This window comes from Arvicanthis niloticus, chromosome 13, assembly GCF_011762505.2.
Source record: "Arvicanthis niloticus isolate mArvNil1 chromosome 13, mArvNil1.pat.X, whole genome shotgun sequence".
Classification (NCBI taxonomy): domain Eukaryota; kingdom Metazoa; phylum Chordata; class Mammalia; order Rodentia; family Muridae; genus Arvicanthis; species Arvicanthis niloticus.
In genome coordinates this window covers 34,941,457-34,957,197 of record NC_047670.1, presented here as the reverse complement: position 1 = coordinate 34,957,197, position 15,741 = coordinate 34,941,457, and positions in this window count along the sequence as shown.

The following is a 15,741-nucleotide window of genomic DNA, read 5'->3' as shown; positions in this document are numbered from 1 at the left end:
TCAGTGTCAGTCACTGTTCACAGTTGTTACCTATCTATTCCCTAACCTTGCCTTCAGACCTTTCCTCCCACATTGCAACAGTATGTTGTCCTATTCCTTCTAAGCCCCTCTGATTTATGAATATATCAGTTCTCTACCTCAGTACATTGAGATAGCTAAGAAGCTTGAAAGAACACCGCGCTATCCCTACATCCCAGATACTTAATTGTTCCCACTGTAGCCTGGGTCTTCTTGTCTGTTTGGCTTTGTTTGCTTGCTTTTTAGCCCCATCCCCATCCCCACCCCCACCCCTACCCCCACCCCCACCCCCACCCCCACCCCCACCCCCACCCCCACCCCCATCCCCATCCCCATCCCCACCCCCATCCCCATCCCCTGGAGTATTCTCAAACATATGCAGCTGAGATGGAGAATCACTTCCTTCATAATTGCTTATAGAAAATATACTCTGAAGAACTTAGGAATAAAGAGGTGTCTGCCCCTAACCCTCAAATAGTTATAAAAAAAATGTTCATATCTATAGAGAGAGAAGGGGTGGAAGTAAAACATGTATTCATGAAACTCTTCCAGATTCTCCATTACTTTAGGGACATGCCTGACCATTCATACAGTTTGATCTCACTAACGACCCCTGCACGGAAGCCCCTGTCCCAAGATAGTGATGATCTGCTTGGCCTTTCTAGCAGCCATTTATCTTAAAAGTCTTTCCCAACAGCAAATAAAGGAGAGATGAGCAGGTCAACAACAATCAAAGCTAATCACTGTAATTTCCCATCTATAAACTCCCAGCTTGCATTCCCAAACACCCCCCAGCATAGGAACCAGTCCCTTGTGACTGTGCAAGTTGCTACAAGACAGAAAACAACAAGTCGTTCATCCAGATGTAGTTATAAGATACTGAAAGTACGAGGAGCAAAGAGACATGATGAAATCGCCTCAGATTTACAGCAACAGGTGGCAACCTCTGAGAAGGCATGGGCTCGGTCATTAGCCTCCGGTATACCCAGCAGGAGAACAAGGACACCCAGCACCAAGAAGTCTGTTGTAAGCACTGTGGCTAATATTCAAAACTGTGGGGGGAGGGGGGCACAGAGATGTGGAGAAGACGTGCAAGTGCCCACTTGGCTCTCAGTCCAAATACTGGTAAGTTATCACAGAGGGGGCTTCCAGGCATTCCTCCTATATCTTCAACCCCCAGCCCAATAAAATTAGTGACTTTAGATAGGGCCTCAGCCTTATTTTTAGAAGCTTCTGAGACAAACGCACTGTGTGCTTGACTTTGAGAATAACCTCACAGAGCACTCTCTTATCTCCAGAGCCAGGCAGGACACTGAGTCCCCATGCCTTCAGCCTTCCAAGGCAGGCTCGGCAGCCTCTTACATCTTCCTTCTTCTCCTTTCAGTATATAGCTGAAGCTAGCCTTTGATTCCTGATCCTCACTACATACGGACACACACATGCACGCGCGCGCGCGCGCGCGCGCACACACACACACACACACACACACAAGCACACATATACACTCATACTCAAACACACAGGCCAGCAGAGCAATTATCTCAGCAAACGCATCTAACTCACTGTGGTTTCTTAAATAGGAGCCGTTTTTCTAACCACACCAGATAGGCCTGCGGAAATCCCTGAAGCATCAACAGGATCCAGTTCAGTATCAGCACCGATACTTAAAATGTTGATTGGTTTATTCAGTCAAAACGATAAGACAGAGTCAAGGCTTGATGTGGTCTTGTGGTTAGTCCCTGATGTTAAAAACCTAGAATTTGTTTGCTTGTTTTAATACAGGGTCTAATATAGCCCATGTTATCCTGAAGCTCATTCTGTAGCCAAAGCTGGTCCTGAACACCTGACCTACTGCTTCTAACTTCCAAGTGCTAGGATTATAGACATGGGCCACCATGCTTGGTTCATATAAGCTTTGAGACATTAAATTAATCGCTTAAAACCTTTTAGAGCTTAAGGCCTTTATTCTCAAATCTCAGCTTCTACACCAACAAATGAGAATAATATCAATATCCAATTCATAAGGACGTTAGATAATAGAAGGGAAGCTTCCTGAGAGATATCTACCACTAGTCACAGCTATGGACCAAAGTTTGCTCTAAGATTCTCAAAGTCCCCCAAAAGCCCACTCATGCATGTGTTTAGTTATTTCTAAACAGTGACTTTGATAAGTTAAAATGGTCTCCAGCTGGGACAAGGCCCACTATTGTGTGGTTTGCTGCTGAGAATTCAGGGTCTTGTCTGGGTAACCTTGAACTTCTAACTCTGATTATTCTCTCGTTAAAAGAATCAGCGGACAGGAACGAGAGCTTGGTGGTTACGAGAGTATACTGTTCTTGAAGAGGACTAGAGCTTGGCTTCCAGGACTTACATAAGGTGGCTTACAACAGATTACAGCTTCAGAGGATCCAAACCTCTCGTCTAGAGTCCCAGGACCCCGTGCTCATGTGCAGAAACCTACATACAGATGCACACATATATACATAATTAAAAATAAAATCTTCTTTAAAATATAATAATAATCAGCCATGATTGATCAGTCAGTGTGAGCTCACTGGTTTCCATCTCTCCTTACAATAGGAGCCAAATCAGGTGGCAAAATTGTCGAGGTCAGGTCTAGAGATCAACACTCCAGTATCCAGAGAGTTTGGAGTCCCTCGGAGTATTTGAGATGACCATTGTCCACCTAGAAGATTTCCGCCATGAATGATATCAGAATCACCTGTAGAACCTGTCACAGAAGTCAGCCAGGGTGTCTCTGCTCTCCAAAACTGATCCCACTGATCTGGACTCAGACTTGAGTCTTCTTAACAAGTAACCAAACAGTTGTAGAACCACACCTAGAGATACACTTGACCTTAGGGGGTGACAAACACAGAGCAACCACACCTAGAGATACACTTGACCTTAGAGGTTGATAAACACAGAGCAACCACACCTAGAGATACATTTTACCTTAGGGGATGACAAACAGAGCACTTAGAAAACGTCAAATGCATTATGAAAAGAATGCAGTCTCTGACACCAAACACAGCTTAAGTCTGAACCAGAAATGTCATCTTGGCTAGCATCTGTTGCGTCATCTGTAAAATATTGGTTTTATCACTTATAGAATGAAGGTAACAAGACACATCTCATGGAAATATTAAAGATACTACCTGTAAAAATATCTGAAAACCCTCCAATATAGTACCTACTATGCTGATTCTCAGTATAAGTTTACTCATTGTGGACCAAAGGGTACATCACAAAAATGGCTCAGCTTTCTTTCGTGGGATACTGAGAGAGAATGATGTCCTCAACCAAGGTATCTGAGATAATTAGACTGAGTAGGCCGAGCACACCAAATGAGTTGCTACAGGCTACCATGGGCCTCCTTTGCCAAGTAGATTCCCCAAGGTCAGTTCTCCGGCTAACCTGGTGTTTCCCACCTAAGCCAGGAACTTCCTTGCTTTTGTTCTGGGAATGTCTTCCAAAGGCTGGGAATGGCTTTGTGTTCTAATACTTGCCCCCCTATCCCCCCAGTAAGCAACCAATAACAAGAGTAATCTTCTAAAATGTACAGAAAAATACCATGAAGCTCTTGGGCACTCTTGCAGAGAAGTCCAGCTTCTCTCAGTAATAGTCCACAGAATTTTCTTAAAGCTTTTCAACTCTGTATGCAAAAGGGCACAGTAAAGGAACTGAAATGGCTGCTGGCTCCGTGGGCAGAAAAAAAGTTTATTCCAAACTGCCAAGACTGTCTCTCAGGAAAGCAGAGAGAAGTGTGATGAGGAAAAGAAAGAGTAGCTACACAGAGGGAAGTCTGTGAGCTGAGGTAAGTTTAGGGGAAGAGGTGAGAAGGGATAGGACTTTGAAAGGTAAGAAAGAGAAGGAAGCCAGCATGTGCTTTGATGTGCTGATAGGCACCACAGGTGGCCAGATGTCTCTTCTGCCTGAGGGAAGGGAAAATACTCTTTTTGGAAGATAGAAACCAGTTTTCAAAGTTCTTGAGCGCCCCTGGCTTTTATCTAACTAATAGAAATCTTCCCATAGTCCAGGTTGAACTGCCTTTTGGAGTCTGGGGAACAAGGGACATGAAAAACTACTTTCATTCCTACAGGATGGCACTCACCAAGTTTCTCATCTCCTGAACTTCTTCCCTAGAAAGGGCATAGGATCTCTCTCTCTCTCTCTCTCTCTCTCTCTCTCTCTCTCTCTCTCTCTCTCTCTCTCTCTTCATTAAGCTCCTTTTCTCAACCAGAAAGCCCTAGGGTCAGACTTTAGTGTCTGCTAATATGCCTTCAGGTGCCCAGCCACCCCATAGGTGATCTGTGTCTTTGAGGATACACCACCGAAACAACTGTATTTTTGAGTCATGGCCTCTGGCTTTCCTTCACTAGAGCATGGTGTGGTGATTTTATAACATTTTTAGGTATCCAGTATCCAATTTGTCATTTATATCTATTTACCCAGCCATCCCTATCTTAAGAGCACAACAGAGCCCCAAGAACACAGAATAGAAGCATCTTCTAATTCCTCACAATATGGCCTCCACCTTGCTCATCCCTCATCCTAACATGCTGGGAGTGTTATCTTTAGGGTTGTTGTATGGATTCTGTCTCCTGCTACAGTGATGATGCTGGGTTTCCAGAAATAGATTGGTCTGGCTCTGTGCTCAAGTCACTGTATCCCTGGGCAGTTTCATCTCTGCAGTGTGATGCTGACTTCTCAATCCATGTTCCAGATAACCACAGCCAGACACAGAGTCATCTTCCATCCTCAAAACGAAGTCAATGGCTACTTATAAAATGGAGTCTATGGGGCAAGCCACAGTGTAGACGACCACTGTTTGTCACAAGCAATATATAACTGAGAGCAGGGCACAGCCTAATCTCAACCTCCATTTTCAGCCTTCTAGAAGGTTGGTGTTAGCAGCCTCTAGAAAAGCCCGCATGCCTAAAATCTAGTAAGTACAGATTTTAGGCCCCTAAACCTGTACCATCACCACCCATAGTTCTCTGAGGCACACCAGGCAACCGTAACCAGAGATCCAGCTCCAAGGGTTTTCAATTTTTGAGATCCAGCCACTTCCCCCCAGAGAAAGAGAAACGCAGGAAAGGGTTTAAATCAACAGAGCTAAGCCATACCACGAAGACAGAGAGTACACATTTCAACCCATGTTTGCTCTAGGTTTAAACAGAGGAGTGCTGGAGCAGGGGAGGAAGGAGGTGGGAATAACTAAGCAGTCTTAGTCAGAATGCAGTCTAGTTGGTCATTGTCTTAACTCTGGCTCTGCAAGGGGATCAGAAGTCCTGTTGCTTGAGGGGACAAGCAAGTTCCCGTGAGATGATGCTCTTGCTTGTGGGAGTGACCTGAGCACTGGGAAACATGTCTACAAAGCTCTGCTTTTCCTGGATACCAAGGTGACCTCACTGCAGGTTTAGGACAATGACTGGGGACTCAAATGCCTGTTGGGGGGGTCTGTCTGGAACAGGATATTGTCAGAGCTGACAGTATGATGCCTGTTGCTCGAGTCTATGTGCTGTTAGGACGGAAGGGGATAAGATAGGGTAGATAGCACCAGTTCTTAGACACGTCTCCAGTGATTAGCATGACGACACGCAGAGCTAAGCAGAAGCTTGTCCCGATATGCCAGATTCAAAATGTCTGGAATTAAGTTATCTTTGTAGGTGCAAGGGAGGAGTGAGTGTTTTGCAGCTAAAGCCGTTTCTGAGTACCTGCTAAAAGGTCCTGGGTCAAGAGACTGTAGTACTGGGGAAGAGTCCCTGACTCCTCAAACCTGGAACAGAAGCCGGACAGTGGAAGATGCTAACACTGGAGAAAAACCACTGGATAAGGAAGTGTCCTGAGTGCACTGTGCCAGAAACACAGGAACAAGTCTGTGTCTTTCCTCAAAATGTATCAAATAACAAGAAATCCACAAGGTCCAGCAGTTTCGATGATAGGAATTTGACATACAGTTACAGTTCACCTCAACTACCTTGGTAATCTTGCTGAGGCAAAGGCAAGTTCTTTTATTTAATCAAAGTTACTAATATTAGCTCTCATATCACACAACATATAGTAAATCTCTCTCTCTCTCTCTCTCTCTCTCTCTCTCTGTGTGTGTGTGTGTGTGTGTGTGTGTGTGTGTGTGTGTGTGTGAAAGTATGTTTTATGGGTCAGAGAATAAATGCAAGTTAAAGCTGGGCAGTGGTGGCGCACGCCTTTAATCCCAGCACTCGGGAGGCAGAGGCAGGCGGATTTTTGAGTTTGAGGTTAGCCTGGTCTTCAGAGTGAGTTCCAGGACAGCCAGGGGACACAGAGAAACCTTGTCTCGAAAAACAAAAAATAGATAGATAGATAGATAGATAGATAGATAGATGCAAGTTAAATAGGTTGCAGCAGAGTTCAAAGGGTTTCGGAAGGGATGATGTACTGAGAAAATCTGGATTGGTAACATAATGAATCAAACCAGTGCTGGGTAATGAATCAAACCAGTGCTGGGTGGGAGCAGTTGCTGGAGAAGCAGGAGTCATGTTTAGGAGTTAAGTCACGGGGTCCATGAGGTGAAAATCCAAACAGGGTTTGGAGTAAGGAATGGGTCTGGAACAGGAAACAGCAGGTTCACTCCCAATCTAGATGAGCGGATAGGTGGACAGGCAGACAGTCAAACAGGCTGCATCAGCAGCAGGGGACCAAGCGGAGTCAAAGGTCCAGGAATAGTCAGAGGTCACGTTTCCATCAGCAATAAATATATGCCTGATCATTTTCAACACTTGGAGGAGCTGGGAATGTCAGGATGAGTAGGGCAGACACAGGGCAGACCAGGGCACACAGCTAAGGATGTTCATCAAGGACCAAGCAGGCAGCAAAGAAGCACAGAAATGAAGGCTACCTCTGCCCGGGACGGCAGGATTCAGGATGTTCCAGTGAGGTAAACAGAATGAGAACGGAGGCTACAGATCTTCAGTTAAGTCTACAGGACACCCTTAGGGGGAGGAAATGGAAAAGATTCCTGCCCTAGGGACCACAAACTGTAAAACATTCCTTATAGCCAGGCCTATAATCCTAGCAATTCTTGGGGCTGAGACAGGAGGATCACAGACCCAGGGCCTCCCTGGGTTAGAGAGTAAATCCAAGGCTAACTTGGGCAACTTAGTGAAATGCACACACACATACTATATATATATATATATATATATATATATATATATATATATATATGCATATATATAGTGTGTATATAGTGTGTGTGTGTATATATATATATTCATATATATATATATATATATATATATATATATATATATATGATAAAACTGTGGTGGAGATATAGCTTGGTGGTATAGCCCTCACTTGGCATGTTCAAAACTCTTAAGTTAAAAGGAAGGAGGTTGTAAGGAGAGAGGGAGGAAGGGAGGGAGGGTAAAGAAGGAATCCTACCTGGCCTCAGCACACAGAGTCAAGGCTTAGTGAACTGTACACAGATTGAGTTCAGGCCCCATTGGCCCTTTAGGGGAGATAGTTTAGCAAAATTCGCAAAAAGCATCCAAGATGACCTTGGCCATGAAGATGAAGACGAGCCCCACAGAAGGGAAAGGGTGTTTCAGGCAGAAGAACACAGGCAAAGGCCAAGAGCTGCAGCACAGTTGGATCCAAAGACTCTGATTAACTTCCTGCCTAGGCAGGAAGTGGTCCGGCTGTGCAGGTTAAGGGTCACATATATAATTGTAAAACAATTTACATCTGTTAAAAAGAAAAGGGGAAAACTCCACTACCAGAGACAGCAGTTCTAGCAGGAGTGCAGTGAGAGAGGTCAAAGGGCAGAATGTTCTGCTAGTGACAGGGTCTTCATGAAACTTCAAAAGGTGGAGAGCAACTGGAGCCCACCCAGCCTTTTCAAAAACAAAATCTTCCTCTCCTAAAGTAGGATTCAAAGACAGAATCTCCTAAAATAATCTTCCTTAGCTCCTCATTCCCCTTTGTGAGTTTGGAAAGGAACAAACTCATCTTCCTTGGCTGGACCTGATTCTGTCTGTGGTAGACAGACCCTGCCCCCCACCCAGGATGGGTCACTGGGAAGAACACTTTAATCAGACCACCACCATCCCAACAATTCAAGGAGATAAAACACATGTGAGCGTGTACTTTTAAAGTCAGGTCTTCACAAAACAGAATAGTCACATAGCTTACTCTCGGTCTCCCAGAGTCCACCAAAAGAAAGTGGAAGAGGTCCTACCAGTCCACAACAGGCGTAGGGTGGTTTGAGAGAGGTAAAAGAGGCTCAGAGGGCTTCAGTCCATCATGGAAAGGAAGGAATGTTGGATTGGCTTCATTAAAAAAGCTATACCAGTATGTGGCAGAGGCTCTTTCTCTAATGACAAATCTGGAAAGCAAAGAGAAGCAGAGAGAACTGGGGTTGTGGTTTCAAAGGCTGGTCCCTAGGGACCTGCTTCCCTTAGCTAGGCCCCACCCCTAAAGTTTTCACAACATCCCAAAACATCACCACCATTTGGAAAATAGGCATGTGAAACAAGAGGCCGTGAGAGGCATCTTACATTCAAACCATAAAGTAAGTATTACTTTTAAGAGTATTTTATGTGGCTTAGAAGGATTCCTTCATTCTTTCTTTCATTTGTTCATTCATTCAACAAGCATCTATTGAGTCTTCTATGTGTTAGATGTGCTGGGTCTTAGGGATATAATACTAAACAAATCAAAGACCCCCGACTGCACATATAAAAGATAGGCAATAAACAAATATATAAACATGTAACTATAAGCTTTCTTTCCATTTCAGGTTAGGCTATGACCCAAGAGAAAAAGGCAATGGAGAAGGAAGCCTGAAGGTGAGCAAAGACTTAACTCAGAAGGTAGCACTTTATCAGAGAGAGCAGAATAGACAGAGTGAGCCATCCACAGAAAGAAACCAAGCACCATTGCAAGCAAGGGAAGAGCCAGTGCAGACGGCCAGGGGTCAGAGAGTCTAGAGCAGCAAGGAGACTGTCAGTTGCTCAAGGGTAGTTAGCGAACAGTTTCATTCCACAGAGAGACAAGTTCAGGAGATGAAATCCAAGAGAAGAATGGAATTGGATAGGACTAGAAGGGTTTTAGTGAGCAAGGCAGGAGACTGAGGTTAGTTAAGTGGTGAAGCTGCGGGAGTTGATTAATGTGGTTTGGGTTTAGTTTAATTCATTGCACTGCTGTGCAGAAGCAGACGGATGGAAGGCAGAGAGGAAGCCAGGAAACTGGATAGGACCCAGCACAGTACAGGTGAGAGGTGATTCTGGCTTGGATGAGTGGGAAACATGGCTGGACTCTGGGTATGCCACAAAAATAAATCCAACTGGACAGACTCGCAGGTTAAATGTCTCATAGGAGAGAAATGAATGAATCTGGTGTATATCTATTTTTATATAAATATCTATATAAAAGCCTGAGTGGTGGTACTACTGTTACCAAGAAAGGGGACACGGGGTGGTACAGCTTTGGGAAATGAGACAGGATATGGAGCACTCCACTTGAGATATTGGCAGTGTTTTTAGACTTTTGAGAGATATTGAGCAAATAGCTGGGAGCATAACTCTGGGGTGTGAGTATGAATTAGTCAGGGTTCTCTAGAATAACAGAAGTTATAGAATGAATCTTTCTACATCTATAGAAGGGGGATTTATTAGAATGACTTACAGGCTGTGGTCCAGCTAATCCAACAATGGCTGCCTATGAATGGAAGGTCCAAGCATCCAGTTGGATTCAGTACATGAGGCTAGATGTCTGGTCTGGTCTTCAGTATATTACCGGAATCCTGGAGACGTCGGCTGGGATGCCAGTGAAAGAAGGCACTTGCTAGCAAAGGCAAGCAAAAGAAAGAGAAAAGCTTCCTTCTTACCTGATGTCAGATATGCTTCCAGCAGAAGGTGTGGTCCAAATTAAAGGGAGGCCTTTGAACCTCAAAAAAGAACTGGGTTAAAGGTGGCTCTTCTCACCTCAAATATCTGTATTAGAAAGTGGATCTTCCCACTTCAAATGATTAATTAAGAAAAGATTCTTCACCAGTGTGCCCAGCCTCTTTGGGTTATAGTCAACACCAAAGAGGTTGTAGTCAAGGTTGGCAACCAAAGTAGCCTTCACAGGGATGAAAACACAAACTTAAGATTCATCAGCACTTAGGCGTTGTCCAAAGTCAAGAGACAGAGGAAAAGGCCTAAGAATGTACACAAATCTTGAGGCTGACCTTGGGGCTACTTCAAGACTCACGAGAAAAGGAGATCAATGTTGTAAACAGGCCAAAGAAGCCACCGGGATCCATGTAAAAAGTCTGCATTTAGAAGGGCCAATGACATCAAACGTTACTCATGAGTTAGGATGAGAAGCAGAAGGAACCCCAATCTTGGCAGTGTGGAGGCAGCTGATGACCTTGAAGAGAGACGGTAAAAGTATTACACTATTGGAAATGTGCCAAAACATAAAGAGTGGGGACTAATTTACATGGAAAGTTGTGGATTTATAGTCACAACCTAGCAATTCTTTACCTAAGATCTAGTACAGAGGGATTATAGCACACATGCACCCTATAAAACATACCAAAATGTTCATAGTCCCAAAGGGATGAGAACATGTTAGATCACGGGCCTGCCCCTTCAAGACACTGGTCACTTAAAGCCGCCAGATCCCACACACAAGGCTGGTCCCCCATCCATCCCATTTACCCTCAAACCCACACAGGAATGTAAGAGGCTGTGCTATGCTGTGGCTTCACAAACCCCTGTACTTGACTCCTCCATGCACCTATCACACAGAACCAATAGGAGACAGACTATATACAGAAGACAGGTGGTAAATGGGTAAGTGGAGGAATGGATAGTCTTCCAGAAACACGATCCCAGACATACTCAGAAATCATCTTTAAGAACTATCTGAAATCCCTTACATCAGTCAAGTTGGCACTTCAGTTTATCCATCACTGTCTTCTTAAAAGTTGTGGTCCTCAGACCAGGTGGTGGTGGTGCACGCCTTTAATCTCAGCTCTTGGGAGGCAGAGGCAGGTGGATATTTATGAGTTTGTGAGCAGCCTGGTCTACAGATCGAGTTCCAGGATACCCAAAGGCACACAGAGAGACTCTGTCTCAAAAAGGAAAGTTGTGATCCTCAAGTTTAAGTGGGTGAAGATCTGCTCAGATATCCAGTGCCCACATATAAGACAGGCATGGCAGCATATGCCTATAACCCCAGCCCTAGGTAGGGGAAGCAGACACAGGAAGATAACTGGGAGTTGCCAGCTAGATGGCCTACCTAAAATGGTGAGCTCAAGGATCAGAGTCTCAAAAAGTAAGGTAGAAATGTAATAGAGAAGACACTCACTGTCTACCTCTGGCCTACACACATGCACATAAAAATCACACACACATACAAACACACATATTCATATAATACACACACACATATATGTATATATATACATATGTATATATATATATGTATATATATATACATATGTATATATGTATATATATATACACACACATATATACATATGTATATATACACACATATATACATATGTATATATACATACATATATATACATATATATATATATATATATAACAAAAATGAATAAAATGAGTAGAAAAGTTGGGATTTTGTCCACTGAAAATGGGGGGCAGGGTTGCCAAGTAGTTGGCATAGCAGACCTTGGGTCCCAAGCTGGTCAAGGAGGGAAGTATAAACAGTAGCCAACTTCATATTCAATATAATGAACATCATCTTCAACTTCAAATATAAGTGTTTCTCTAGCTTGAGCTTTAAAACTAGATTTACCCCAAGACTTAGTTTTTTAATGTACTTTTAAAATTCATGTTTCTAATGTCCATGAAGATACGAAAGCCCTTGGGGAAACTGGGTAGTTAATGTGTCCTAATAAGCCTGCCTTGTGATAGGACAGCTAATAAGATGCAAAATTCCTGGGAACCACATTCTTGTGCAATCTTCACCAAAGCAGAGGACACTGCAGAGAAGCCATAGGCTCTGCCACTTCCCAGCACAGGCTGACCCCAGCCGGCTCTAGCTACCAACCCCATTCCATCGCCAACAGACTTCAGCCAGGATTCTCAGTGCTGATGACCTCCATCTTCTCATCCGTACAGCAGGAATAAAAGTAGTGTCTCTACTCCTCCATGCCGTAAGGATGAAACGAGAAAAGTCACACGAAGTACTCAACAAGGTTCAAGGCGTCGATTAAAACAAAATGATGTTCTTGTCCCCTAACTATCAACTTGAAGGAACTGGGACTACTTCATAGTCTGTAGTTTCTGGGAGGAGCATTTCTTACTAGACCTTGAAGATAATATCCTATTGTTGACACCACATACTTTTACCATAGGACTTGGAGAGATATAGGTGGGTTTGAACTGGAAGCCTCCTCCCTAATGGCCAGATCTCATAGTGCCAAATAGTGCTAGGCAAGCTGCAAGGAGGGGAAAAAAAATACCAGCTATCTTACTCAGATATGAACCCAATAAACTCTACAGCAGCACCTCGGCTCGTCCATAGGTGCAATAGGGGCACCAATGTCTTAGCGAGTAACCAAGAGCTGTCTCACTGGACGGACTTAAGGCCCACTAAACAGAGGAACTCATGCATGGTACTAGAAATCTGACAAAGAACCCGTGGTCGCAGAACTCGGAGGAAAATCTACCATTATAACGTTACTTAACTGTTATGGAAGCCAGCTTCCTTCTAGATCCTTCTCCTTAAAGATGTATATTAGTTCGGATCTCACCCCTCATCAACGAAGCTTCTTTTTGTAGTGGGTGGAGGTTAACACAGAGAGCCACAAATGATCAAAGTACAGAGAATAAGTCACTGTGGAGTATTTATCCTGAAATGGGACATCTACATCATACTCACCCCAAGTCTTGGGGAATAACTCAGAAGATGAGGCAGAAAAATTGTAAGAGCCAGAGGTTAGAGAGAATTACTGCAAAACGTCTGGACTTGACAGGTAGCACATGTGAACTCACAGTGGCTGTGCTGTCCCCACAAGACCTGTTCAAAATCAGGTAGTCAGTAGTCAAGCATGGACTTAGGGGACTCATGGGGACTCATTCCTGGTTGATAAGTTATAAGAGTTGACGGATACTGAGGGAGAGAATGTTTTCTTCAAGAGTGGGGGCCTTGATGGGTTGCCCATCTTATACAGTGGTCAACCCTATAGCACACTGACTTGACTCAGAAGGTGATAGATAGATAGATAGATAGATAGATAGATAGATAGATAGATAGATAGACAGACAGACACAGATGACACACAGACAGGTGAAAAGACAACATGATATTGAGTAGGATGTGAGGTGAAGGTCAAGAGTTGGAGCAGAAGAGTGAGGAGTGCATTTTATGAAAATGAAATGAAAACAAAGTTTTAAAAGACCAAAGGAGAAGTTCACGGGTATTTTTAAGCATTTGATCTGCTTTATGAGAAAAAAAAAAAAAAAACCAGAAAATAGCCATAGTGGCTTTTAGGAAGCCCATAAATTTTGGCTGTCTCTGGCTGGTAGTTATGGTGTTGCACATACTTATAATCCCAGCACTTTGGAGGTAAAAGCAGGAAGCTTATAAGTTTGAAGCCAGGCTGGGCTACATAATGAGATCCTGTCTCAAAAAACAAAATAACAAACAAAGCACACAAAAAGACAGATCATTTATCTACAGCTCTTCCCAAAGGAACAGCCCTTTTGTCTATCCAGAGAACAAGTACCCACTGATTCTACAATCTCTCTATGCAACCTTGACCCCTGACCTCTGCCTCCAGCAGCTATGCCAGCATTGCATCAGCCAGCAAGCTTGTAATGAATTTCCCAGGGTGCATGGGCACCGAGGGGATGGTAAAGGAAGCACGTGGAATGGTCCCTAAGGATGCAGGACAATTCGTGAGAACATCTCAGCAACGGTGTGATCTCAGGCAAATCTCATTTCCATCTTGACCCCTGGCTTCCTGGATTGGGATAGAGATAATGATACACAGGGGTTAAGAAGAGACAGTGCCAGTTATTGTTAGCCAAAGGCAACCTTCTTCCTTGTTATGAGAACCCAAATATGATTCAGGAAAGCACAGCATCTGCCTCCTAAAACTGACCCAAATGAGCGCAAGCTCATTTCCCCAGCCTCCCTGTGCCTAGGAGTGTCCGTCTGACCTTGTTCTGGATGATGAAACATTAAATACAGTAGTCACCTGAGAGGCTTCCCTATAAAGGGAACAGGTGTGACATAATACACACTAAATACTCCCACCCCACTCTTATACACAAATGCCTTTTTCTTCCTTGAGTTCAGATAACGGTGTCTGGTGATATGTTACCTATCTTGTGACCATAAGTTGCCAAGACCAAAGACAATAAGGAAATGCTAAGAGGAGAAATACAGAAATGAAACATGATTCTGGATATTAAATAAGACATTAGTGCTCACAGACCTGCCTGAGAATGCCCGGTTCCAGTTCTCAAGCAAAATAATAGATGGTTGGACATTGAAGTCCCCATTGGTCAAGCTTTCTGACTCACTGATTCAGTGGTTTCATTCAATGCTATTATTCACTCCACCTTCCCACCTTAGTACCAAGAGAGATTTCAAGAGACATTACTGTGATCTCATTTATACAGAGTAAAATTAAACCCCTCTGTTATTTTCCATAAACTTCTTTTGTACAAAAGATCCCAGTAGAATCACCAAACTATCACAAAATGCTTCACAGATAGCCTTGCAGAAAGATCACCCCCACTTGTGGTATGAACAACATTCTAGGCAAAACCTGGGCATTTAGATCTGCTTTAATGGGCAAACTTCTAATTAACTGGCCTCTCTCTCGCCCTTGAGGACAGAGAAGGAAAGACTTGAATGCTTGCATGCAAATGCCTAGAAGACACCATGCACAGTAGTGGTAGCCTAGAAGTATCTCAGTAAAAAGGTAGTTCTGACAAAACCATGATCTTTATAAAAACATAAAGGTATCCTTTGATCTCCATGTGTGTGCATGTGTGCCATTTGCTGGTTCAGCTGGTGTCCTTTGCACAAAATAACGTATCAGAAAATAACAGAGGAGCCTGGCTGGGCTGTGTATGGCACATACACCCAATGATATGGTGATGATATGTGCATGGTGTGTTGTATGGGTACCTATGCCACAACACACCTGGGGAGGTATGTAGAGTTGCTTTTCTCCTACCTTTACATGTGTTCCGGGATCAGGATTGCACAGTAAGTCCCACTATCCCCCCCCCATGCCATCTCATCAGGCCTCAGTTGAAAGTCTCAGAGCAAAGGCTAACCTCTCTAAGAAAGGAAGGAATTCTTTAGCAGATGGTCTTTAGATTGACTTAAGCTTTACCTTCTCTCTGAGCCTCTAATCTGCTACTCCACCTTGCAGACGTTAAGACATTTTAAGCTACAAGGACATGGGTCTCTCTCTCTCTCTCTCTCTCTCTCTCTCTCTCTCTCTCTCGTGTGTGTGTGTGTGTGTGTGTGTGTGTGTGTGTGTGTGTGTGTGTGTGTGTGTGTGTGTGTGTGTGTTATAGAAGGTGAGACCTATCTTTAGTCTGCAGTTCCTCCAAGCAGAGATGTTAAAGAAGTCAGGACAATGTCCCCCTTTCAGGAGGACTTGTGCAATAAGCCTTCTCAACCCAGCAATAAATACCAGCAGTTCCTGAGCTGGTACACCAAGTACTGTGGGGATATGAAGACAGA